This window comes from Zootoca vivipara, chromosome 14 (assembly GCF_965207765.1).
Source record: "Zootoca vivipara chromosome 14, rZooViv2.hap1.1, whole genome shotgun sequence".
Classification (NCBI taxonomy): Eukaryota; Metazoa; Chordata; class Lepidosauria; order Squamata; family Lacertidae; genus Zootoca; species Zootoca vivipara.
In genome coordinates this window covers 13,575,461-13,601,827 of record NC_142597.1, presented here as the reverse complement: position 1 = coordinate 13,601,827, position 26,367 = coordinate 13,575,461, and the positions used below count along the sequence as shown (strand labels likewise).

The 26,367-nt window shown below is 40.5% G+C and overlaps 1 protein-coding gene across 4 annotated transcripts in view; it reads left to right on the top strand.

Annotated features, from left to right (window-relative positions):
* The window catches only part of CDON (cell adhesion associated, oncogene regulated), a 120,556-nt gene that overhangs the window by 52,642 nt on the left and 41,547 nt on the right, over positions 1–26,367 (top strand). The window contains exon 1 of one of the 4 annotated variants that reach the window (XM_035140257.3): positions 3,392–3,661. The exons of 1 other annotated variant lie outside the window; for it this stretch is intronic. The gene's annotated coding sequence lies outside the window, so the exon portion shown is untranslated. Of the gene's footprint in view, positions 1–3,391; positions 3,662–3,922; positions 3,944–7,566; positions 7,713–26,367 lie in introns of those variants that run through there. 2 more of the 4 variants (XM_060268306.2, XM_035140256.3) reach the window with 2 other exon arrangements.

The window sequence follows — 26,367 nt, the reverse complement described above, 5'->3', positions numbered from 1 at the left end:
CATGGAGTTAGACATCAACAGTGAACACCTGCACATAAGAAAAAGCAGATACCTGGCCATAGTTGTCCCACTAATGTGAAATAAAAAAATTCCTTCAGTAGCACCTTAAAGACCAACTAAGTTTTTATTTTGGTATGAGCTTTCGTGTGCATGCACACTTCGTCAGATACACTGAAACAGAATCCACCAGACCCTTATGTATGTTCAGAGGGTGGGGGGTGGGGGTGATGGGAATGGGTGATGGGCTGATGGGAGTGGTAAACCTGTAGATGGCTGTTAACGACTGTTGATGACTGCAATTGGTCCTGGGGGGGGGGAGCAAGGGCTGAGGTGCTAAAGAAAGCTTGATCATGCATAATGAGATAAGAATCCAATGTCTTTATTCATCCCAGGTGGCTCCATGGTTTTAAGCTTGGTAATGAGTTCCAATTCAGAAACTTCTTTTTCCAGTCTGTTCCTGAAATTTTTCTGTAATAAAACAGCTGCTTTGAGATCTTGTATAGAATGTCCTGGGAGATTGAAGTGTTCTCCTACTGGTTTCTCTGTCTTGTGGTTCCTGATATCAGATTTATGTCCATTTATCATTTGGAATAGGGTTTGGCCTGTTTCACTCCCATCAGCCCATCACCCATTCCCATCACCCCACCCCCCACCCTCTGAATATACATAAGGGTCTGGTGGATTCTGTTTCAGTGTATCTGACGAAGTGTGCATGCACACGAAAGCTCATACCAAAATAAAAACTTAGTTGGTCTTTAAGGTGCTACTGAAGGAATTTTTTTATTTTGCTTCGACTCAGACCAACACGGCTACCTACCTGTAACTACCACTAATGTGAGTGTATTTTAGTTAAATGATAGCAATTCTTCCTAATTTTACATTATTACATATAAATTAGATATGGAAGTTCTTTGCAAATTTGTGCTCTTTTGAGGTGATACATTTCCACTCTTTTTGGGTGGTATATAAATGAGCACCCCAGCTGCAGCTAGCTGAATTGCCCATGGTGTATTGTCATTGAAGATTTAGAAATATTTTATGACTGCTCTTCCCCATGTCTCTATATGTTAAAGGAGAGAGAGAGTTGGAGAGGCTAAACAAACTTATTAGGGAACAAGCCCCATTGGACACAATGGTCTTAATTCTAAATAAACGTGTATCGGAGACATAAGGCATGTTCAGGACTGTATGTTTGCATGAGTGACCAAAGGTAAACTTGATCAGAACAAGAGTTATTGCGAGAGCTACTCAAATGCTACAGCTATTAGAAAGTAAGATCATCACTCATGGGGTGGTAATACGTACAGGATAGGGGCAGATGCATTCTTGAGCAAAGATAAGATACTGCGTTGAATTTCATGAATGCACATTTCAACTTTTTCCTTTCATTATGAATGGGTAAGTGTGAAAGGAATCACAATAGCAAATGAGAGCAGGAGACTGTACTGTGCATCTCAAGTGTAGAATTTTATTTATGGCATTAGAATTACACTGGCTTTGTGCCAGTGCAAAAAAAAATCAACCCCGTGGCACTCCTTTCAAGGTTTTCAGCTTCCCCAAGGAGAGAAGTTCTAGTTAGCAAATGAGTAGCTTTATTTATTTATGACACATGGCCATTTTTAATTTCAGAATTTGTTGTGCATATCATCACTGTGGCCTCTGGGGACATCAGGCATAAAACTGAACCTGATATATAGCATTCCGTGCTGCTGCTGGTAAATATATTAACTCAGCCTTGCAGAAGACTTTCAGATAATTTACTAGCTCACCTGTCTACACCTACAGGCTATCAAGCAGCCCCAGCAGCAAGTTGCCCTTTGTTTATTTTTGTTTAATTGCTACGGTACCTTTATATCTTTCCTTTCTTCCATGCTGCATAATTCCCAGACTCTCCAGGGGCAGGGGCAGAGGGCTCCCTCCGAGTGACTGATCCAAGGATATTCAGTGAGCTTCATGGCTGAGTGGGAGGATTTGAACTCTAGTCTCCCAGGCCCTAGTCCGGCACTCTAACCACTGCAGAGCACTGCCTCTCACATATGTATTGCCCTGTGGTGCTCTGGCCACTTTAAACTGCTATCATATGCCTCTATGCAGTGCTATTTTCCTTAAAAAATCTTTAGGGGTCCTCTCATTTTGACTCAAAAAACCCACAATTTTATAGTTCAAATCGGGAAAAATAAATACAGTAAATGGGCAAAAGTGCAAATATTCACAAAATGTTTAGGGGTATGTAGCCCCCTGCGCCCCCCCCCCCCAGGAAAAAAGCACTGCCTCTATGAATAAATAATTAATGCTCCGAGTGTCAGAAATAAGCCCCATTTAGTTTAGTGGGACATGTTCCTAGATAAGCAGGTGTGGGGTTGCAGTGTTGCTGCTTTATAAAAAACCATTAAAAAAAATTATGTGCGTTATTTGTTAAATAGTGGGTAGACATACCGTAGCAGACGACACAGCCCAGGTCCACATCAGTTAATTTAGGCAGGAAACCCTGGGCTGTAGTTGTTACAATGTTGTCAGCCGGCTGCCTATAAAAGCAGGCCAGCTGAGCTGCTCAGTTACAGTAGTTCTGTTCCAGCTTACTAATAAAGAGCTGCTTGAAGAAATCGCTGTGTCGTCTGCTATGTCTACCCACTAACAAATAATGCACATAAATTTTTTTATGGTTTTTTAAAAGCAGCAACACTGTAATCCCACACCTGCTTACCTAGGAGCATGTTCCACTAAACTAAATAGGAGGGCTTATTTCTGACCCTAGGACCGCAGCGTTCATCTCAATAATGTGCGCAGCCATAAAGCCGACAGCAAACCATACAGGAACTTCACACGTTGCTGGATCTCATTGAGAAAACTGGAGGTCAAACAGAGTTACGCATGCCTGCAGCCCCGCCTCCTTTTCTGGATGGCAACGCCCATGTTCGTACGGGGGGCGGGGAGAAACACCTTCGCTGTTCCTTCCTCTGACTTCCAAGCGGCGGCGGCGGCGGCCTCCTTCGAAGCCAGCCGTTTCCTCAACAAAGTCGCCGCCCTCACATCTCCGCTTAAGCCACAGACGCGGCTCGGCCAAGATTGAGATTTCGCTCTTTTACGCACCCCCCCCACCTTCCATTTGTTTACGCCATTGGTACATTCCAAGAGTGTTGTGGTGGCAAGAGTGGGAGGAGGGAGGAGCGCGCCAAGGCAAAGGAAACCGCCGTTTGGCTGAGCGAACGCGGTGGGCGGAGCTTGAGGCGCGAGCCCAGCCGTTTTGACTCGTGAGGAGGAGGAAGGCGGAGCCTCAAGCGTGCGCCTCCCCTTCCCTCTCCGTCTGTGAGAGGCTGCGCCCGGGCGCGAGCGGGCCATGGGGCGGGGCTTAAATGTGCCTACCCTCGCGAGCGGAGCCGCGCGCGCGCCTGTCTCTTGCTGGCTCGGGCGGGCGCGCGCGCATTCCCTCCCTCCCTCTCTCAATTCAGTCAATCAGTCCGTCAGTGCTTGAGAGTCGTGTGTTGTTCGTTGGCGGCGGCGCAGGACGGGACGGTCTGCTCTGGCCGGTTGGTCGGTCGGTGTTGGATGGAGGGTCCCGTCCGCCTCGCCTGCTCTCTCTGGAATGTACTGGGGGGCGGCTGCCGAGTGGGAGCGAGGGCTCTATGGGCGCAGGCAGCGCCGCTGCTGCAGCTGAGGAGAGGTGAGAAGGAGGGGAGCCGCGGCGCTGGCGGGCGGGTGGGGGGGCGGGTTGGCTTTTGGTGGGTGTGTTAAAAGCCGGTGAGGGGATGAAGAGAGGCCAAATAAGTGCCGGGGCTTCGGGCCGAATGCCTTGAGCCCGGCCAGCCCTGGTTGTGCGCGCGTATGTGTGTATGCGCGCTAGGAGTTACAGGTCACCTCAGGAGGGCAAAGTGTAGGGCGGGGGACGCTGCTGCAGCTGCTGAGGGCCCTCAGAGAGGAGGAGGTGTTGCTCTTCAGTTAAATGGTGAGGCTCGATGTTTACAATCGGTTCGTTTTTATGGCTACGTGTAGAAAAAAAACCTCGGGTCGTCGCACACTGTACTCTGAACCGGGAAGTTGGGCGCGTTTGTGTGTAAACGAATCGGATCCGAAGCAAGAGCCGGGTGTTAACTGCAGGCTGATTTTGGCGGGGACACCCCCTCCCCAATGCACAACACCCACACACCCTGTAAAAAAACAACCACCACGGCTCATCAATGTGCGAAACAAATAAACACGTGCGCACATGTGTGACACCTTTAAAGGTTCGCTGATTTATTGTGCGATTCAGCTGATGTGGGCTACGTGCAGCAAGCAGCCCACTCAATCAAGGCAAGAAGCAGTTAGGTTTTGCGCTGAGGCGGGCTCATAAGCAATGTTTATGGCACCTGGATGTTGGCTTCACGAAAGCTGCTGCCATAATAAACCCTCTTTAAGTTGTCCTGCAGATCCAATTTGCTTTATTTAAAGACATGTAGCATGATCCAGCCAGCTACATCCAAGTTGGATCACAGTTCATGAAAGTGGTATTCTGTAGCCCATGTAAACTTACGCCACACCACAATAAGTATATTACTTTCAAATATGTTATAGAAGTGAGGCTCAGGTTTCTATTGTATTCTGGTGTTTATATTTGGTTTTAATGCATGTTTCACCTTACAAGTTACTTTAAGTCTCTTTTTTGAAAAAATGCAACTAAAAGTGCCCCAAGACTTACTTCTGTGTATATGTGTTTGCTTTAATAAGCTACCATGTCTACTCTGGAATTTGAGGAAATAAAGTTTGTTTAATCTGAAATAGTTTCTCATTTCCACATGCATCTGTCCAGGAGAAAGTAATTGGGGTGGAAGTATCTTTTTAAATCCTAGAACTCTGAAAAGAAAGAAGCATTATGACTTTAGTCTTTAATTCTGGGTGTCATTTTTGATATCATGGGTATCCATTCTCTAAGGTTGGCACTTGAAGAAAAGATCTGTTTGTTGTTGAGTGCATCCAAGCTTTCCCCCTATATACAAAGGGATAGACACCTCTTACTCAAACTATACTTTTTTGCAGAGTGCATTTGCAAACTAACACTGGGGTTCTGGAACAACCAACGCCTCCTGGTTCCATTTATAAATGTGAAAGGTTTTTTTAGGGGGGAGGAGGGAGGCAGATGACTGCTTAACAATTTCTTAACTTTCATTTTTACCAGACAATGGACAAAATATTTTGATTGGTATGAATATACCCTCTTGCACTTGATTACTTTAAAATAAGTTAGCCCAGTACAAGACATCACTTTTTATGTCTTCTGCCCCCATATCCTGGACTTCCTTTAATGTCACAAAATGCTTCTGCCTACTTTTTGTTACCTGACTTTGCAGTCACGGATAACTTTACCTGATTGTGTTCCTGTCATTTATGATGCAGTTTCAAAAGCTCTAGTGTGTACACATGGAAGGAAGAATACCTGTGATTACCTGTGTGAATGGGAAGGTATTCTGTTCCTTCTGGTGAAGGCATGAATGCTCTATTTCCATGACCAAATCCCATAGAAGCAGATAATTTGATCCTAAGCATGTCTGAAGTCTTCTGATGCTGTCTTGATCAGAAGCTTCCTTTTGATAGAGCCAAAAGCAGTTCCTGGCACTTCAATGGGAAATGTGATTGAGAAGCTTGGTTGTCAACTTCAAACTGTTTTAAGTTCTGGCACATCTCTTTATGAACATGAAATTGTAAGCTGCATCTTGTTTTTCTTAAAGGGTATTTATAGCAGCTACATTTGGGAGTTCTTCTCATTAGGGTTGAGATGAAACATCACATTTTGTCTGGAAAGTTTAAAGTAACTGTTGTTAACTGCTGCTCAACTAGAAAGCATTCTTACCAGGAGCAGCCTGCATTCCCTCTATCTGTTATGCACATGTTAGAATTGCATAGTGTCCAAATGAGTTGAGTGGAAGAAAGATATTATAAAATAAGAAAAGTTTGTTTCTCTGTACTGTACCTAATTTCAGAGGAACAGTTTGCTTACTTAATCAGGAACATAATTCACTGTGACTTGTGGGTTTACATAAGAGAATTCTTAGCATTAAGTTCTTTCAGCATCTTAATTAACCAAACTTGCAGGAGATTGATGCCTCAATCTGCTGTTCATGGAGGCTATCTCTATTGATTTCTAAGCATAGTATTTATGATTCTGTGTCAAAACACTTGTGTTTGTGTCAAAAGGAGATCAATTGTGATTTTAACCCAGTATCACTCTTAACAGAGGGTTTGCCTTATTTTAAAACTTTTTATTCAAATATATTTTTTCCTGTGAAAATGTGTCATCTAGTTTTCTCAAAAAGGACACAGTAAAGAGTTGGATCATGTTGCTTTGGTTTGTAGGTTTCATAATCCTTGACCAGTCTTGCAGGTGGTTTGACTTTCAAATGAATTAAATTGATTGTTTAGACAGCGAGGTCAGCAAAACAGTACAGAATGAGTTTTCTATGTACCAGAGCAAGAACTGTTGTGCTGCTTTTACTGTCAAAGTGAGAGAGGACTTGGTACTGAACTCAATTTAGGAGGCCTATAATCTGATATTTTTCCATGATGGATAAAAAATATGCAGACCTATTTTGATGTATTTTTACATTTTTTGCGGGGGGAGTGTTTCTTTTTAGTTATAGCATTTACATAAACTAGGGGTTGCATCTAGTTCATTATGACCTATTATCTGACAGTTTCCTTTCACAAGTAATAATGGTTGTAGTCTGTCTGCAGCGCATTTAAAGGAGGATTTAGGGCAATATTATTTTAAATGTTAATGTTATCTAATTTTGAAATATCCCTTAACTTTTAGCCATAAAAGTTATCTCCCACGGTCATTTGGCATTCATTATATCTCATGATTTTCAAAATCCATAGTATTCAGCAACATCAGTGTCACGTACAAAGGGATTTCATTTTTAAGGTTAAAAATCTAAAGGAAAATTTAATCACTGTTAGATTGTTTTCATGTTCAAAGAGTTAAGCATGACTGTCTTGCTGTTAAAATGAAACCATGCAGCATGCAATAATAGGAAACATCCCTTTGTAGAATATGTGGCATTTTGTATGATTCTTTTTATATTTCCTTAGTTCCCCTTTTCAGCCTTGCGGTGTACAGTATCACTGTCACGCACAATCTGGGTAATAGTACTGAGGTGATATTAATGTGACTCTTTAAAATCAAACTAATTATATCTGCCTGAAAGAGCCACATTAGTGTGATTCTTGCTCCCTAGTGCTTTTTTGGAGCCCTGGAGACAACCTAGTGAATAGGGCTGAAAATTCATTCTGTATTTGATTAAATGGAACAGACTCGCTGCTTCTTACCCCAGCAGGGGCTATGAGATCTCTTGATCCCCGAAGCGGCTCGTAGACCCTGGGAATTCCATTAGCAAGCACCTGAGGAATTTCTGCCCTGCAGTGCCTTTTTTTGTAATACGGGTGGGGGTGGGGAAAATAGAAGAAGTATATCACTCTTGATGATGAGTGGGGGAGGCTACACCAGAAGAATCTGTATGTTGGCAGATCTAAAATCAAGGCATGACTTAACAGCTTATCTAGTGAGAGAAAAGCCCAACCCCAAAGAATACGAATAGTCAGACACTGATGTTTAAAGAGAACTGTACTTTACTTAAGGCACTGAAATTAGTTCAACCACCCTTATTATTGAAACCATCACTTATTTCTCAGTCTGAAGAAGCAAACCATTATCAGTGCAAGCACTTAGACTTGTGGAGTCGGTGAGTCTTTTTTATAAGATGGAATATAACAGGCAATGGTGTGTACTTTTTATTTGCCAGTTAATATAATTTTGGTTTTTAAATTATTGTTAATCATATTTGTGGTACTGTAGCTAGCTGTTTAAAGCACAGGTTTTTGCTGAGAGAAGCCTCTAGAGTACTATTTTGATAACACTGATTTTTTTTAAAGTTCTGAATAAGTAACAGATCCTTGGTAATTAACCTTTTATTTGTATACTTTTCATCTTTCCCCACAGGAAACATACTGGTAATCTGAAGCATTTCTCAGTAGTTACAAGTTTGTGTTCATTATCTTTTTATTTTAAATTTTTGATAACATATACAAGTGGTATATGATTTGTATGCAATATATGGATTGCACTATACATGTTTGATGATTTGGTGATTATCATATTTCTATATTGAATGGTATATTTCTTATGTGGTCCATTGTTTCCATTTACAATTTGTACATGGGATTCCTGTCTATTTTTTAGACATACTTCATTAAAACAACTAAGATACTTAGCAACTGAATATTGCACCTTGCCTGAACATCCTGTAATCACAAAGACTGCAGGTAGTCTTGTGTAATGTGGCTTACTTTTAAGGATGACAGTCCCTTCTCTAAATTCATACTCCCCTCTACCTGCTCCTATTTTTAAACATTTTTTAATTGAAAAGGTTTAGGAAGCAAAGCTTATTCTTTTACATGATTCTTGGAGGGTGTGCTAATTTCAGGGTTTAGATTTTCTGTTGTTCTTTGTATATGTACATTAAATGTGGAAATTGTAATGATTTGACTTACAGCACCAGCAGTGCTTTTTTTCTAAAAAAAGTTTAGGGGTACTCTCATTTTGACTCACCATTTTATAGTTCAAATTGGGAAAAATAAATACAGTAAATGGACAAAACTACAAAGATTTGCAAAATGTTAAGGGGCATGTGTCCCCCCCCCAGAAAAAAGCACTGAACATCAATGGGGTTGTGTATTGGTTAAGATTGTCTCTGGTACTGTCTGAGTTTGGAATCCAATTTTAGTAGTTGCCCTGGCAAACATTTCCAGTAGCATTTCTAGTTTATCATTTGGATATTTTAAAATAGAGCACATGAAGGGGGAAGAAAAATGTAAGGAGTTCCCTAGATTTAATTCAATCTATTGCATGAAATATACTTCTGAAGTAAGATTGGAATATTATTTTTTGTAAGTTTCATTTAAGCATAATTAGCTATGATGTGGGCTAACAAGTATAATAAAAAGCTTAAATGTCAGCCTGGTAAAAGCACAAAACAGTTGGAAAATGATAAAATGGTATTATATTGATTGACACAAGAGCTAATATTTTAGGATTACAACTGAATCTCTCCTGTAGTCCTAACATTTGAAAGTAAGATTTTATTTCCAACACAATTTTTATTCTGAGAAGTTGGCTATCTCTGCTCATGTTCTGCAAACATTGATCTTCTCTATTTCTGTTTAGTACAATTATCTAGTTTGTGATGTTTACAAAATTCTGTTCAGCTATGCAGAACATTGGCTGTGACTTACTCCCTCTGCTGGTCAGCTGCAAAGGCAGCACTATTTGTAAATACAGAATAGTACCTGTTCAGGAAACTTTAGAGTAGTAAACACTTTTCATGTTTGATAGTACAACAGCTATAACTTTAGGGAAACAAAGAAAACAGTAATTTGGGAGTCATACTAGCGCTACTGTCTGTTAGAATGTAAATTCAAGATTCTTGATTTCAGCTTTCTCTTTTGGAATGGGTTCACCAAAGCACAAATTGCTCACACATGCATATGTTGTTGTTGTTGTTTAGTCGTTTAGTCATGTCCGACTCTTCGTGACCCCATGGACCATAGCACACCAGGCACTCCTCTCTTCCACTGCCTCCCGCAGTTTGGTCAAACTCATGTTATCAAAGTACAAAAAAATATGCACTTTATTCTGTACATTAGAAGAATAAAACTAGGTGGGCAGTCAGTCCATAATAAAACTATGTATTGAAAACTACAGAAACAAGTTTGGATAGTGACTTGAAGAAAGGGCACAGTTTTTAAAATGTAATGCTATCTTAGCATTGCAGCCAAGTCTGTTCTTTTAATGTAAAGTAAACTATCTTAAAGGGACCCAGGTGGCGCTGTGGTTAAACCACTGAGCCTAGGGCTTGCTGATCAGAAGGTCAGCGGTTCGAATCCCTGTGACGGGGTGAGCTCCCGTTGCTTGGTCCCAGCTCCTGCCAACCTAGCAGTTCGAAAGCACGTCAAAATGCAAGTAGATAAATAGGAACCACTACAGCGGGAAGGTAAACGGCGTTTCCATGTGCTGCTCTGGTTTGCCAGAAGTGGCTTTGTCATGCTGGCCACATGACCTGGAAGCTATACGCCGGCTCCCTCGGCCAATAATGTGAGATGAGCGCGCAACCCCAGAGTCGGTCACGACTGGACCTAATGGTCAGGGGTCCCTTTACCTTTACCTTTAAACTATCTTAAAGTAGCCTGGGGCATTTTATGTAGTACTGATGTCTGCCTTAGAAATGTGTCATAAGTGAGTATTCTGATCTATATTTTGTGTGGTAACTGATGTAGCATTTGCTTTATGATGCCAGTTTTCGATGGTTCATTATGTTCAAGAACTTCAGCAAAACATAGCAGTAAATAGCAGGTAACGTTCTCTGTTTCTACTGAAAATGGTTTTACATGAGTCTACTGTCTACAGCTGTCTTGATGAGTCTTCACCAACCTAGTGTTTTAGACAACTCCAGCTGGCTGAGGCTGATGGGGATTAAGTCCAACAACATCTGGTGGGCAGCAGGTTGGGAAAGGCTGACATTGAGGTTTTAGAAATTAGTGACCACTGAGAGAACAGCATGCTGGATTAGACGGACCTTTGGTCTGATCCAGCAGGGCTGCTTGTATGTTTGTATCCATAGAAAGGTAGGTAGCAAGTGACAAAGCAAAGAGTGTGTGGAAGACAGCTGTGCTGAAAAATCAGGGGTGGAGTCTAGCTAATCTGCTGCTGGGCACTGAGGATGCATGTGAGGCAGAGATGCGCTGAGGGTTTACTTAACTCATTGCTTCAACAATGGGGTTGTGATTTTATGACGAGTCCATTGAGGTTTGGGCATCTCTAAGGCAGTCATAACCAGGCAGGAAATGTATGTGATCTTAGAAGTGAGAAGGCAGCAGGCTGTGGTTTCTGATGGTTTGTTGAGTGTAAAGGAACAAAACTGGGGAAGAGAAGTGGTGATTGTCATCCCTGTCTTTCTACCTGAGCCCTTTGTTGGCAGTATAGGCAGTGAACATACTCTCCTCACCCCTCACAGTATATATACAGGAAGCATGATGTTGGCACAAGAGAAAGCATGACACAATCAGCTGACAAATATCAATAAGGGAGGGTGAAGTTAGGCAGACAGATATGGGAGATAAACATGGATGATGGAGACCATGTATCAGGAAAAGTGAGTAGAAATTTTCTCTCAGTCTACTATTTAGTAACTGGGGGCACATTTGTGTGTTCTGTACCAGCCAATGCATTGGGTGTGGGCCTCTAGGGTCCTAAATTGAACTATTAGAAGAATAAGTCTTGGAATCCAGTGCCAGCCTCCTGATGGTGCTCTCTGTGATTGAAAGTGAGGGAATGTTAGAGGAGGTCAGCAGCCTCTTCCTGCCTATGGAACTTCTTTTTTTCAGCATTCTATGAAACACTGTCCTGTTCTGGACAGATATGGAGAAGGTGTCAGAACACCACTTTTTTGTCCCTTATGCCTCCCAGCTAAGACTATTCCAACCCATCATCCGTTACAATTATATTTTGCAGTTTGGCAGTAGGCATGTCTTGACTCACAGACAGTCCTCCTAACCTGAATCAGCTGCTCGCCCTTGTCAACAGTCCACATACCAGAGGCACAAATGCAAGAATCAGACACTGCAACAAGCCCAGATGCAGATGCAATAAAATAGGTATTAAAGGACCTAATAATGTTAGCCACAATATCAAGGGTTTATTCACCTGCTTGTCTTCCAGTATGATATGCAGTATCATTTGCCAGTAGTGGCCTTCTGCATTCTATATAGGGCAACAGGTCAGTAGCCTTTATGCAAAGAAAGAGAGAGAAAACACAAATATTACATCTAAAATGACCGTATTCCATTGGAGAACATTTCACCACCACAGAATACTCTGTTACTGACCTTAAGTTGACCGTTCTTGAACAAAGAGAGGTGTTGATTAACTCACAATGCCAGGATGTGTATGTTACTGTTCACAAAGCAATGTTGCTCATTGCAGTTCTTTTACATACAGTTAAGCGTTAAATAAATTTTTCACCATCTGTGTTTCTTACATTTCATTTTCTGCTAATGTTTTGTCTCTTTCTCTATAGTCATGTGTACTATATTGTAGCTACTCATTCAGCATCATATTTCATACATCTGATAAAGTGGACATTAGTCCTTGAAAGCATGTGCCATAATAAATTAATTTTAAAGATGCCGCAAGACTTCATTTTTTGCCTGTGTTCTAAATAAAACAATCTAAATAAAATGTTATAAATAAAACAAGTTGTTGCTTGAATATCTGAGGCTACAATATGAGAAATTATTAAAAAGCAAATAATCACAAATCCTTAATTTAATTCTTCAAATCCCCTTTTAGTAATCACAGAAGTTATAAAGCATTTGACTGCTGGTGCAAGACTTGCCTACTACAAAGTGGATTTATTTTTGGCATTATATCATATATATCGGGCTGTACAAACAATGCTGATACCATGTAAATTTTAGAATAGCTGTAGCCTTCAATCCAAGAAATCTTTCTAATAAGACTGTTGAATTGTTGAAGGAATACTGAAATGATACTGTTGTAAATCTTCTGTTCTGTGATCTGAGGAAGCTGCTGAGATACATTTTGGAACATTAAAGCTTGATTTCCTCATGTAATCTTCTACTGAGTTACCTGGAAATTTGCACTGGGTTTTAGTTTCCCAAAACCTGAAAGAATTACAGGAGGTTAAAAAGTATGGTCCACCAATTCATTTGAATCTAGTATATATGTCAACAAAATGCAAGCAAGACTGAGTTTGGTGAAAATGTCAGTGAAGTATAGAATAAATAACAAGTCAAAACTTAACAGTTGCTCCTTTCTTACTCCGTATTGAATCAGATTTAATTCGTCTCGACCATATGCTGGTTGAAATTCTGTGGAACTCATGTTTGCTTTGCATTCCCATTAATGGGACTTGTATTTTCCCTGTGGCCATGAATTCAGTGAATTCTAATTACCTATGATGTAAGACAGTAGTAAATGACTGGGTGGCTATAAATTGTAGCTGCAGGTGTGGATTTAATAGATATATGTTCCTTTTATGGATCACAAATAGTATCTATAGTACAAGTTGCAACAGAAAATAAGACTTGATACGCTAGCTTACTTTTGGCCTGTATTTTATAGAGTTGCTATAGTTTCTTGTCAATGTCAGTGGAAGTACAGTTGAAAATTAAGTTATTACCGTAGTTATTTTAGAGTTCAGATACCTTTGCACAAGTACTTAATGATTGGTGGATACTTAATAGCAGAACACAACCATTCTTTAGCCAAATTGGATGCTAAACAGTGTGGTGTAATGGTTAGAGCAGGCATAGGCAAACTCCGGCCCTTCAGATGTTTTGGAACTACAATTCCCATCCCTGACCACTGGTCCTGTTAGCTAGGGATGATGGGAATTGTAGTTCCAAAACATCTGAAGGGCCGGAGTTTGCCTATGCCTGGGTTAGAGTGTTGCATCAGGACCTGGGAGAGCAGGGTTTGAATCCCCACTCAGCCATGAAACTCACTGGATGACCTTGGGACAGTCACCATTTCTTAGCCTAACCTACCTTCACAGGATTGTTGTGAGGATGACTTGGGGGGGGGGGAGAACCATGTACACCAATTTGAGATCCTTGGAAGATAAAGGTGGTATATAAATGTAAGCAATAATAATAATAACCCTGATGGATATGTTCTGCCTCCAAAGTTGGAAACCACAGGAGGGGAGAGAGTTGTGCTCAGATCCTGCTTGTGGGTTTTCTATACACATCTGGTTGGTCAGTGTGAGAACAGGCTGCTGAAGTAGATGGGCCGCTGGCCTGATCAAACAGTCTCTTTTTACATTCTTATGTGTGTCTCTTCCTGTCATTTAAGTTATGGAATTTCCCAGAAGAACAGTGCTGAGGCATCTGAGCATTGTGATGGAATGAAATGTCAGATCTCTATACTTGTTCTCTAGGCCTGCCTTCATCAGATCTGAATTATCCTTAATGTCATTTTTTAGTCTTTCAAACCAAATTAATAAGTCTTCAGGCCTCTACATTGGCTCATCTTACTTTTCTCTCCATATGATTGAATTTGAGACTACTTGAAAGATCATATTTGGATTTAATCCTAGTTCTTGTTGTGCACATTGGTTTCTTTTCAAATGCAAAGTACAGTATCTAACTACTGATTGCTTACCCTAGTGAATGGAGTAAGGCACTGTAAAGCTAAAAGGATTTCCTTACTGAAAATGCACCAACAATCTTCTTGGGTTTCTTCTTCTGTACAGGCAACTCTCAACTTACGCAGCGGTTATGCTCCAGGGACAGCGCATAAAATTGCATATAGTCAAAACACATTGGGTTGAGTGGGTGCGTAAGATTGCCAAAGCCTTTTCCCCCAGACACCTGCTCCATTTCCATCCACTCATTTATTTTTTAGCCAAGCCCATAAAGCTGGATGTGTGCAAGTTACCTGTACTGCCGTGCTTGATTTGCTTTCTTGAGATGTGTTACTCTGCCTGAGTTGTGTATGCACTTCTGGCATGGCATACCTTGTGTGTTCTACTCCATGCTTGTGACAAACTTTAGTCAGAATGTTTTGTAATGTGGAATAATATACAGAGAATCATGCTTCTAGGTCAGAGGGTAGATGGTTCTATGGTATTATATCTCTAGGCAGCATCTGTCTTCCATGTGCAAGTTCCATTCGACTGTCAATGGCCATACCTAAGAACCAGATGTGTTCGACATGGTTTAGTGTGCATTACATAGTCAGGGCCATATGCATGCCAAGTTTTAGAACAAAGCTGCTTTTTTGTGTGTCTCATTAAAACAATTGAATAATTAAAACAGTTGAAAATCCTGCCCTACCCTATTCCTTCTATAGCTTGCAGATGTGTAATTTAGTTGACCTATGAGTTGAGTTCAAGAATGAAAATTTATAGACCTCAAGGCAAAATGTAAAAGGCTTACCAACTGAAGTGTGGCTCAGATAAATGGGTGGTGGCCGCTATCTAGCTTCGAAAAATGTACAGCTTTTTGGTTTTTCAGAGGAGAAAAGTATTTCTCTCTAGGCATCACACCATAATTAGAATTTCTTACACAAATGTTTAATCATGTTGGCAACATGTCAGCAAAATGTGTACAGTTTTTTAGCTATGTGACCCACGGAGTCTTACAATGATGAGTTGCCCAACTTTTCTTAGCCTTTATATTTTCCAAGAATTAAACTGTAATAGAAATGTTGAAAAGTCAGGAGCAAGGAAATACATTAAAATATGTATTCATTGGTCAGTGATCAATGACCGTTGATCAGTGGTCATAATTTCTAAGTTAAATCAATATTTTTAAGGGTTGCAAAAAACAACAACAAACTCTTCAAAGTTTTCTGTTACCATTCTGTATGGCATAAAGAAAGAAAGTCTCAAAATGGGACTGGAAAAATGTAGTGAACTCTAATAAAATAGTAAATGGACAATTTACTACATTATTTTGTTGAAACGTTCCTTGGGGGTGTAAATTTAGTTTAAGGTGAATTATAATGCCTCTGAGGAGGGTTTCTATTTAAACTCATTGGACAGTTTACTGTTTTACTTGAGTTCTCTGCTTTACCCTGTACTATTTTGAAGCTTACCTCTTTCTCTGCTCTTTTGCATTTGGTTCTGTCCTTTTTTATTCAGTGTTGTAGCAGTTGTGTGTAGCCTTCTACTCTTGAGCTATAATAAGCCCGGTTCATGTTGCAAGACACAAGATTTTCATAGTGGCTTTCAATTTCAGTAATAGATGGATTTATGTGAATTTAATACTTGCAGAAATAAGCCACCATTGTATTTTGTTTCACAGTAACTTGCACACAGAGAATTTGTCTCAGGATTGTGGGTTTGAGACCTACGTTGGGTAAAAGATTCCTGTGTTGGGTAAAAGATTCCTGTATTGAAGGGATTTTGGACTAGGTGTCCCACATGGTCCCTTCCAACTCTACAGTTCTATGATTCTAAGTTTCTGTGAAATAAACTCCCTGGAAAAGTTCAAGAGTTCCTTCAAATGGTTGTGGTGTTTGATGAAACATGAAATTGTGCTTTGTGGCAAGTTGGCATATTTTTGTTCCTACTAGCTCATGCTGAAACTTGACTCGAAAAACAAAACACCCAGTCTAGTCATAGTGAATCAGTGGAACACTTTACCTGTTGCTTTAAATTAAACCTTTTTCCAGGAAAGTGTTGTGACTTGTAGAATCTAGAAAAAAAATTACTAGTGCACATCTGTGATTCAAGGTTGTAATAATAATAATAATAATAATAATAATAATAATAATTTATTTATACCCCGCCCATCTGGCTGTGTTTCCCCAGCTACTCTGGGCGGCTTCCAACAGAAAAATAAGATACAATAATCTATTAAACATTAAAAGCCTCCGTAAACAGGGCAGCCTTCAGATGTCTTCTAAAAATCTGGTAGTTGTTTTTCTCTTTGACACCTGATGGGAGAGTGTTCCACAGGGCGGGCACCACTACCGAGAAGGCCCTCTGCCTGGTTCCCTGTAACTTGGCTTCTATCAATGAGGGAACCGCCAAAAGGCCCTCGGTGCTGGACCTCAGTGTCCAGGCGGAATGATGGAGGTGGAGACGCTCCTTCAGGTATACTGGACTGAGGCCATTTAGGGCTTTAAAGGTCAGCACCAACACTTTGAATTGTGCTCAGAAATGTACTGGGAGCCAATGTAGGTCTTTCAAGACCGGTGTTATGTGGTCTCGGCGGCCGCTCCCAGTCACCAGTCTAGCTGCCGCATTCTGGATTAGTTGTAGTTTCTGGGTCACCTTCAAAGGTAGCCCCACGTAGAGCACATTGCAGTAGTCTAAGTGGGAGATAACTAGAGCATGCACCACTCTGGCGAGACAGTCCACGGGCAGGTAGGGTCTCAGCCTGCGCACCAGATGGAGCTGGTAGACAGCTGCCCTGGACACAGAATTGACCTGCACCTCCATGGACAGCTGTGAGTCCAAAATGACTCCCAGGCTGCGCACCTGGTCCTTCAGGGGCACAGTTACTCCATTCAGGACCAGGGAGTCCTCCACACCTGCCCGCATTCTGTCCCCCACAAACAGTACTTCTGTCTTGTCAGGATTCAACCTCAATCTGTTAGCCACCATCCATCCTCCAACCACAGGACCTTCACCACCTTCACTGGTTCTGATTTGAAAGAGAGGTGCTTGGTACACCCTTTATGTCTATAGTTTGGTTTATCTTTAGTGCCTGACTCTGTTTTTAATTTTAATTTATATTTACCACTTTGAGAACTGTGAAGGTTCTCAAAGTGGTAAATATTAACATACTATTAAAATCAAACAAGGTTAGGAATGAAGTTACAGCAGCAAAGTAAGCTTTAAAGCAACATATGGTCACCATCAGAGCACTAGTAGGAGGGAGAGCTAATCACAATAGCAAAGACATGAAAAAATAGCAGGTTTTTTTTACAAGATGTTGAAATCCCAATAAAGCGTGGAACAAACAAGTATCTTGGGGTTGGGAGTCACACAATCAGAGCAGTACACCTTGATGCGTATGATTACTACATGCACAGTGATTTCCAAATTTGGGGCAGGGTGGACAATATTATATTTGTAATATGTATAAATGGAGTGTTTGCTGCTTGAGTCCTTCCTTGTTTTAGAACAGTGAAATAAACTTGGAAGCGAGTTTGTTTCTCATTAACTTTGATCCAGAGCGTAAATGAAAGCATAACATTGTTGCTGGGTTATATACATATCTTACGTCTAACAAATGAAAATAGGCATACTTGTTCCTGAACAGGGATAGCATAACCACTATAGTCCATGCATTTGTAACTTCTAGGCTAGATTACTACAGTGTGCTCTATGTGGGGCTCCCCTTGGGTCTGGTGTGGAAGCTCCAGCCTGGGGTGTGGCTGACAGCATGTGACAACATAGTTAAAACATTAGCACTAGCTGCCAATCTGCTACTAAATCAGGTTCTGGGTCTTTGTATTAATTTACCTTAGGGGCCACCTGAACCCTTACATTCCGGACTGATCCCTGACATAATCTGCAGGGGCATCATTAGTTGTTTCCTAAATTGACGAGGTTCATTTGATACCGTGTTTCTCATATTATAAGACATGTCTTATATTTATTTTTTCCTCAAAAAAAAAACACTATGGCTTATTTTCAGGGGATGTCTTATATTTTTCCTCCTCCTCCTCCTGCCATGGCCAGTATTGCTGCTGTGCCTATCACTATGTCTTATTTTCGGGGTATGGCTTATATTCCTTGAATGCTTAAAAATCCTGCTATGGCTTATTTTATGGGTATGTCTTAAAATATGAGAAACAGGGTAGTAACAAGAAGCCTTTTGTGTCACTGCCCCAGTCTTGTGAAATACTCTGCCAGTAGAGGTACCTTCTTTTTCAGCTTTTAAAAATTTAAATGCTTGCTGATTTTTTTTTCTATTGCATGAGGTTTATGCTGGCAATTACACATAAATCTTTCTGTAATAGTTAGCTGTTCTCTGTTGTTTTAATTTTGTGTATTTTTATGTATAACTAGCTGTGTATAACTGTTGTAAACCACTGTGATACTTTTTTAAGAACAGCGGTATACTGTACAAATGTTCAAAACAAACAATTGAAGCATTTTATATTGGCGTCACGTACAAGACATCTAGTTGCCCAAGCTGAGCAGGTTCAAAAGCCTGCATAGCTATGGGATCTCTCTACATGACTTTAGCAAGTCACTTTCTTTCTGACTATGGTAACTTATTTCTCAGGTAGTACTTGTGCACAAAGTAGCATAAAGCTTGCTTAAACATATGTTCTTAATGGTTGTGTCCAGAGTTTTCCAGTGACCTACAGCAGATGGTATTGGATTTTGATAAGGAAATTTTCCACATTCCTGCCTTTCCATATCATTTTGAAAAGGCATTCATTTAATCCCCTTCCCCCTTGTGACCTGTGGATATTTGTATTCATCTAGTTGTCTTTTCTGTGTCAAGTGTCCATATTTATCATGAATAATATGAGGGATATCACACACCTCAGATTTAGTTTCTGTACCTAACTCTGCCCTTTCTGCTCTTGGAATGTAAAATGACCCAAATCCAGAAGTTAGGGGAGCGAGGGAGTAAGATGTGCATAGCCAGACAACAGAAAACTCAGTTGCTGTCAGCCCATTGAACTTAGGGAGACATACCTCTGAGTTGTCGTTTAGTCGTGTCCAACTCTTTGTGACCCCATGGACCAGAGCACGCCAGGCACTCCTGTCTTCCACTGCCTCCCGCAGTTTGGCCAGACTCATGTTGGTGGCTTCGAGAACACTGTCCAACCATCTCGTCCTCTGTCGTCCCCTTCTCCTTGTGCCCTCCATCTTTCCCAACATCAGGATCTTTTCCAGGGAGTCTTCTCTTCTCATGAGGTGGCCAAAGTATTGGAGCCTCAGCTTCAGGATCTGTCCTTCCAGTGAGCACTCAGGGCTGATTTCCTTAAGAATGGATAGGTTTGATATTCTTGCAGTCCATGGGAGTCTTCTACCTCTGAGTAGACATGCATATACTTGTCTGTTCAGATTTAAACCATGCTTTATTACCGATTAGTTAATTCGTAGCTGTTACTAAACATACCTATAATAAATTTATTCATTAAATAGGTTTTCATAAAACTTTATGACTGCAGCCTACATTGAAACTACCACTTTTTATACGTTCTTATTTATTTATTTATTTATTTATTTATTTATTTATTGCACTGCATTGTTCTAGACGTATTTTGCAACAGGGAATTTCATTTGCATGAGCAGTTTCTGAGCTCTGGGCGCAGTACTGCGCCAAAGATTTCAGATTAAAACTGCATAGTGGAAGGAAAGGAGGACCTTTCTCCGCCTCCCCACTTCCAGCTACTCTCTGAAGAATGGAGAAAAGACCCTCTTAAGCATATTAGGGGGGTGGGTAGGAGGAAGGATTCTTGTTATAAAAAAACGTGCCTAGACAGTCTGTTGTTGTGCCCATAACCTAGGTTTGAGGTGCCATTTAGCTCCTAGATTTCATATCTCAGTTTCTAACACTGTTACACTGATATGCAGTACTAGCTTTCTTCCAAGGCATCCAATGTTGTTTGCATTTTTAAAATACTAAAACAAACAAATGGTACAAAATAGAACATTTTCTTCTTAGACCAAGTGATGGTCCCTTCAAGAGCTGATAATAAGCCTCCTACCTTGAGCTTCTTCACTTCTGTCTTCCTTCAGGGCATACAGCTCTTAATTTGCCCCAAAGAAGATGTGGGAAGAGCTACCCCAACAGTAATAGGTTGAAGATGACAGTTGTGGAAAAAGACAGCAGACTTGAGGACTGTCTTCTGTTTGGTCTAGCAATTTTAGAACAAATTATTTTAAAATTTCTTAATTGCCATTCTATTTGCTTACTAAAGATGACATACAATAATAAGAAAAAAAGGCGAAGTTAGGCAGGCTGATACACAAGTAAAACATGACAAACGCCGCTAGTTTGGTAATACCTTCATTGGGACCATCCAAAATGTCACAAAAGTGTAGCATATTTCTGAGTTACCCAGAACTCAGCATCAAATGTAATATGTTTACACAGAGATGAGACCAAGAGGTCAGTTTGTAGACTCAGTTACAAGATGGAGACTGTAGGCTAAATAAGCCCCTCCCAGGTGCTTCAGATATCAGGTTACACACCTAGGATTCTGGAATAAAGAAACGATGCCTTCTCCAAATTTCTGATAAATTAAAGTCTGGCTTGTAACACACATTTGTGTCAAAAATAATGAATAACAAAAAATTCTCCTGAAATGGTTCAGAATGTTTAACATTTGAAATAATCTCATGATTCTAAAGTATAATTCAAATTAGCTTGTTACACACATTGTTTTTTTGTCCTAAATTTAGAAAATTTAGGTGTGTGCACACATATCCTGGCTTCATTTTTGGTTTGAAAAACTTCTGGTAAATTATTTGTTCCATTCAGTATCATAGATCTGTGAAAGGCTAGTACAAATACTGAAAGTGCAAATTCAGTTGAAGGACTGAACCTTGGAAACCAACAGACTCTCTCTTCCCAAAGTACTTCTAGATCTGCCTTTTCAAATCACTTTTGCAAGTTTCTCGTCCACAGGTATGTTGGAGGCCTGACTTCTTTTAATCTAGTAATACACAAAAATAGAGGTTGTAGTTCCTGCCTTTTACATTAGATTGTGACTAAACCAAAACATGATTTGAGCTAAATCCCTTCTTTTCTGAGTGTAATTAGGAACACACTGATTCTTATTGCAGCTGGCAGCCTCTCACTATTGCCTTTTTCTTCATGTGACCCCCATGGTCTCGATGACCTTTCCTGGGGTTAGTCATAGGCCTTTTTCATTGTGATGGGCTAGAAGTGGCTCATGTGGAGTTGATTATTTCCTTGCTTGTCTGGTCTTTTTGGTGCCATAACTTCAAGTCATTTCCATTTTCTTCTCTGTTTTTGGCTGACCACAGTGAAAGGAAATGCTTTTGCTGGCGACAGGATCAGTTTACATGCTTGGTCGACTTGATTGAGCCTGTGAAAAGGTGGGGGCGCAGGGTAACAAACCCCAAAGGTGCTATATTTCCTAGGTATAATTTGGTAGTTGGTAGTGTCTATTAAACATCTAAAATCTGCTTAAATTTACATTTCCCTGATTTTCCCGTCTCCCTTTCAGTGTTTAATGCACAGCAACTTTTTAAAAATCCCAAACCCACAGCCCTGTGTGAGAGAATGTATTAGTGTCAATTGTACATGAATGTGCATTGAGAGATTTTACAGTTCTCAAAAGAGTGAAGAAATGAACCCTGGGGTTAGCAGTTAAAATTCATGGGCAGCAAGTCAGTTGCTACTAGCTGATGTTTAACCACTCCTTGTAAACAAATAAGGCCTAGTGAATTGCATATGCCAGCTGTTACACTTGTATTCCTGAGGTCTGACGAAACAGCATGAAAACTGTGATCAAAGGCATTGAGAATCACAGAGGAGCCAGTGACTAAGGAAATAGCTTTCTTTAAATAATGTAGACTTCTCTCCTTTGCTTTGTGAAACTTAATGATCCATTTTCACTTTTAAAAATGTGTGCTGTTCCTGACAGATGTAGTGGAATCTAAATTCGACTGACAGTCAAATAAAAAAGGATGAAATGGGTTTTCATTGATGCAAGGGTGACAGTGTGACAAGATGTTTTTTCACACAATGTTATGTACAGATTAAGATCATACAAAACTCTGAAATTGCAACAGAATTAAATAAGCAACTTTCATAAGATGAAATTTCTCTGTAGTGCTAAATTTTAAAATCCTCAATTTTTCAAAGGCATTGACTTGCACTGGTGGTGTCATTTGCTGCCTCTTTCTCAGCTCTCCACCCCTAACTTCCATAATATGTAGATCAGGGGTCAGCAAACTTTTTCAGCAGGGGGCCAGTCCACTGTCCCTCAGACCTTGTGGGGGGCCGGACTATATTTTGGAAAAAATTAAGAATGAATTCCTATGCCCCACAAATAACCCAGAGATGCATTTTAAATAAAAGAACACATTCTACCAATGTAAAAACATGCTGATTCCCGGACCGTCCGCGGGCCGGATTTAGAAGGCAATTGGGCCGCATCCGGCCCCCGAGCATTAGTTTGGGGGCCCCTGATGTAGATAATACTGACATACATTCATGGATTTTTAAAGTATTATGCAAGAAAATGTACTGAAGTGCGTTGAACACTACTGAGTGCCATATACTGTAGATTGATTATTATTCATTCAGTTAATATTCTCAAAGGGCAAAGAAGCTTTGATTTAATTCATCTAAAGCAAATTAGCCGCTTATCACAAGCTTATTATAGAGCTGGGGTAGAAAGCAATATTGTCTAGCTTCTGGGAAATTCAATCATGATCTTACTAATTTTTGATTATTATTTTTTTAAAAAAATGGTGCTACTTTAAATGGATAATTTGCTTATTTGTTTAAGCACACCACTAGAAGGGCCTAAAATATATTCCAATGCAGAAATCATTAGATATCTAGATGGTACAAAATGATGTATTAATCATGTGCACAAAATGATCTGAAAATATTCAGTTGGATTGTGATGTTAATGGCAGAATTTCCTGCAAATATCTCTAAAGATATTGCTCACTCCTTTAATTTGAAATTCTGAACTAAAGCTAAATATAAATAGTGAGGATTCTACAGTAAATTTTCCAATTCAGAATTTTGTTCAGTATGGACAGTTAACAGTAAATAAGGAATAAGTAATGATCCAGGTTTTGGAATATTGGAAATTGTGAATAATGTCCAAAATAATAATCTGTGACTGAAATAAAAGTAACCTCTCATGATGCCTCTTTCTTGAAGATTTGCAGCTTGTACATACTCATTAAATTTTGACCTCTTGAAATGATCAATACAGATATCAGTGATGACAAATGAAAGGACACCTGTCACTTAACAAAGTTGTTGGCCTTTCCTTTCAGCTTCAGGTTGGGTTTCAGGACTATGGTTACCCTGGTAGATGACCTATGCTGGGGTAGAGAGCTGGGTATCATGAATATTGATTCCCCCCCCCCAGTCTTTCAGTCGACTTTGATACCATTGGCTATGGATGTTGCTGGGAGGTTCAAGAAGGTGAACCCGGGGAACTGTTCTTCTATTTAGGAGCTTACTTGTTGTAGGGTCCTTCCAGGATCCACACTGTCTCCAGGTTGATAATATTTACAAGAATCATCTAAGTGAGATCACCCCCAATATGCATACGGTACACACTTCCATTTATGTCTTCCATCTTAACGACATGATTCTTCAGCTTTACTGGGCGCTTGCCTAGGGTCAATAATGCACTGATTAAATCCAGTCAAGTTGCTCATAGTGAATATTTCTCTGAAATGAAGTGAGACGAGTGACTATCAGGGACATAGGGACCATCTCCTAGGGGCTGAGGTCCCTTCAGCCCCCCCCCCCAATAAAATATTTGAGGGAGGCGGGCCCCTGAAGATTGATTGGCATTGCCATTCAAATGGTGTGCATGTGCCATGTCATGTGATCAGTTATGCAGGGTGGGGCTTACCTGGCCCCCCTCAATATTTTATTCAAGTTGGCACCTGTGATCAGGGAGAGTGTCTTTTTAGTAGTGGCAACCCAGGTAGGGAGCTCTTCCCAGGGATGTGTGTATGGTATCAAGTTTGTGGTCTTTTCAGTACAGTGTGAATACTTTGCTGCTTATTGAGCTTAATGGCAATAAAGATTAATTGGTCAGACTATCTACAGTACTTATTTTGACTTTTAAAAAACAAAATATTAAACTTGTTAGGATTCACCTGCTCATCTCTCAGTATGATATATGAGGAACTCCATTCTCCCGTACAGACTTGCACTTACCTGCAGTATAGTCACTCACTGCAGTCTGCAGATGGAACCCTCCTGATTGTACCATGAACCACAGGGATCCAATTGCTAGTTGTACAAGGAGAGCCTTCTCCTTTGTGGCACCTACCACGTGAAATGCTCTTCCCACTGAAATCAGGGAAATACCAACCTTGGGGTGTTTCTGCCACTGATTTGCAGACATATCTGTTCATATTTTCCCTGACCCTTATTATTGCTAATACTGGTCATTGGGATGATTGTACTGATTATTTTTATTGGATTTGTTGCATTTTATTATTGTGTGAACTGCTTTGGTATTTCTTTCTGTAAATGAAAAGTGGAATAGAAATATTTTAATAAACAAACTGAAAAATCTACCCGCAATGCCCTTCTGCATTCTACATAGGACAAACCCATCTCTCTGCAAAAGAATAAGGGAACACAAATCTGACACCAGAAATTACAGTATTCAAAAGCCAATGGGGGATATTTCTGTCAATGACCTCAAAGTGCCCATCCTAAAGCAAAGGGACTTCGGAGGCAGATTAGCTTTCCAGTGTCAGGATTTCTGTCATCAAGTACACTTTGTGAATTACCACTGTCAAGTATGTAGTTATCACTGTCTGTTTCCCCCCCTGCATTTCATTTTCCTTTGACCTCAAGTTTTTACAGTCCCTCTCAATGGGGTAAAGGTAAAGGACCCCTGACAGTTAAGTCCAGTCACAAACGACTCTAGGGTTGCGGCACTCATCTCGCTTTGTTAGCCAAGGGAGCCAGCATTTGTCCGCAGACAGTTTTTCCAGGTCATGTGGCCAGCATGACTAAGCCGCTTATGGCGTAATCAGAGCAGTGCACCGAAACACCATTTACCTTCTCGCTGGAGCAGTACCTATTTATCTACTTGCACTTTGATGTGCTTTCAAACTGATAGGTTGGCAGGAGCGGAGACTGAGCAACGGGAGCTCACCCCGTTGCGGCGATTCGAACCGCCGACCTTTTGATCGGCAAGCCCTAGGCTCTGTGTTTTAGACCACAGTGCCACCTGCGCCACCTCAATGGGGTATATGCATGTAATTATGTGTGTATCTACCTGTAACTTGGAGTAACACTTCATGTGTTTGATGAGGTAGACTAAAGACAACAAATGCTTATGCCAGAACCACAAAAGACTAACACAGCTGTTACTTGGGAAATGGTTAGAATTCTACTGATGTTTGATATACTGCTTTGTTTGTAAGCTGCCTCATAGGCCAAATGGTAGAAAGGCAGAATATTTTGCTGCCCTCAAAAATAGAAATGCTTTTGTAAATAAATACAGTGCCAAAATGTAGTTAATGATGAGTGCTTAGCTGCCCTGATTGAGATGATGCTTAAATCAGAAGCCCTTTGTGTTTGTGAATTACTGTTTTCTGATAGAGACATTAACATACATGACATTTTGTTTTATATGGACACTAATCTGCCAATAATAATTAAAGTCTGGCCAGAAAGCCACTTAATTAGTTACTGGATGAAGAGGAAATGGGAGTAAAGAAATTCTTTAATAAGCAATCATAAAGTAAACTTCTTGAAAGCAACATAATTTATTTTTTCTTATGAAACATGTTGCTATAAATAGTACTGGGTGTGTTCTGGATGTTCAGTTTTACAGTGGTACCTCGGGTTAGACGCTTCAGATTACAGACTTTGTTAACCCGGAAATAGTACCTCGGGTTATAATAATATATAATAATTTATTATTTATACCCCGCCCATCTGGCTGGGTTTCCCCAGCCACTCTGGGCGGCTTCCAACGGGAAAATGAAACACAATAATCTATTAAACATTAAAAGCCTTCAGATGTCTTCTAAAAGTCTGGTAGTAGTTTTCCTCTTTGACATCTGTTGGGAGGGCGTTCCACAGGGCAGGCACCACCACCGACAAGGCCCTCTGCCTAGTTCCCTGCAACTTTGCTTCTCG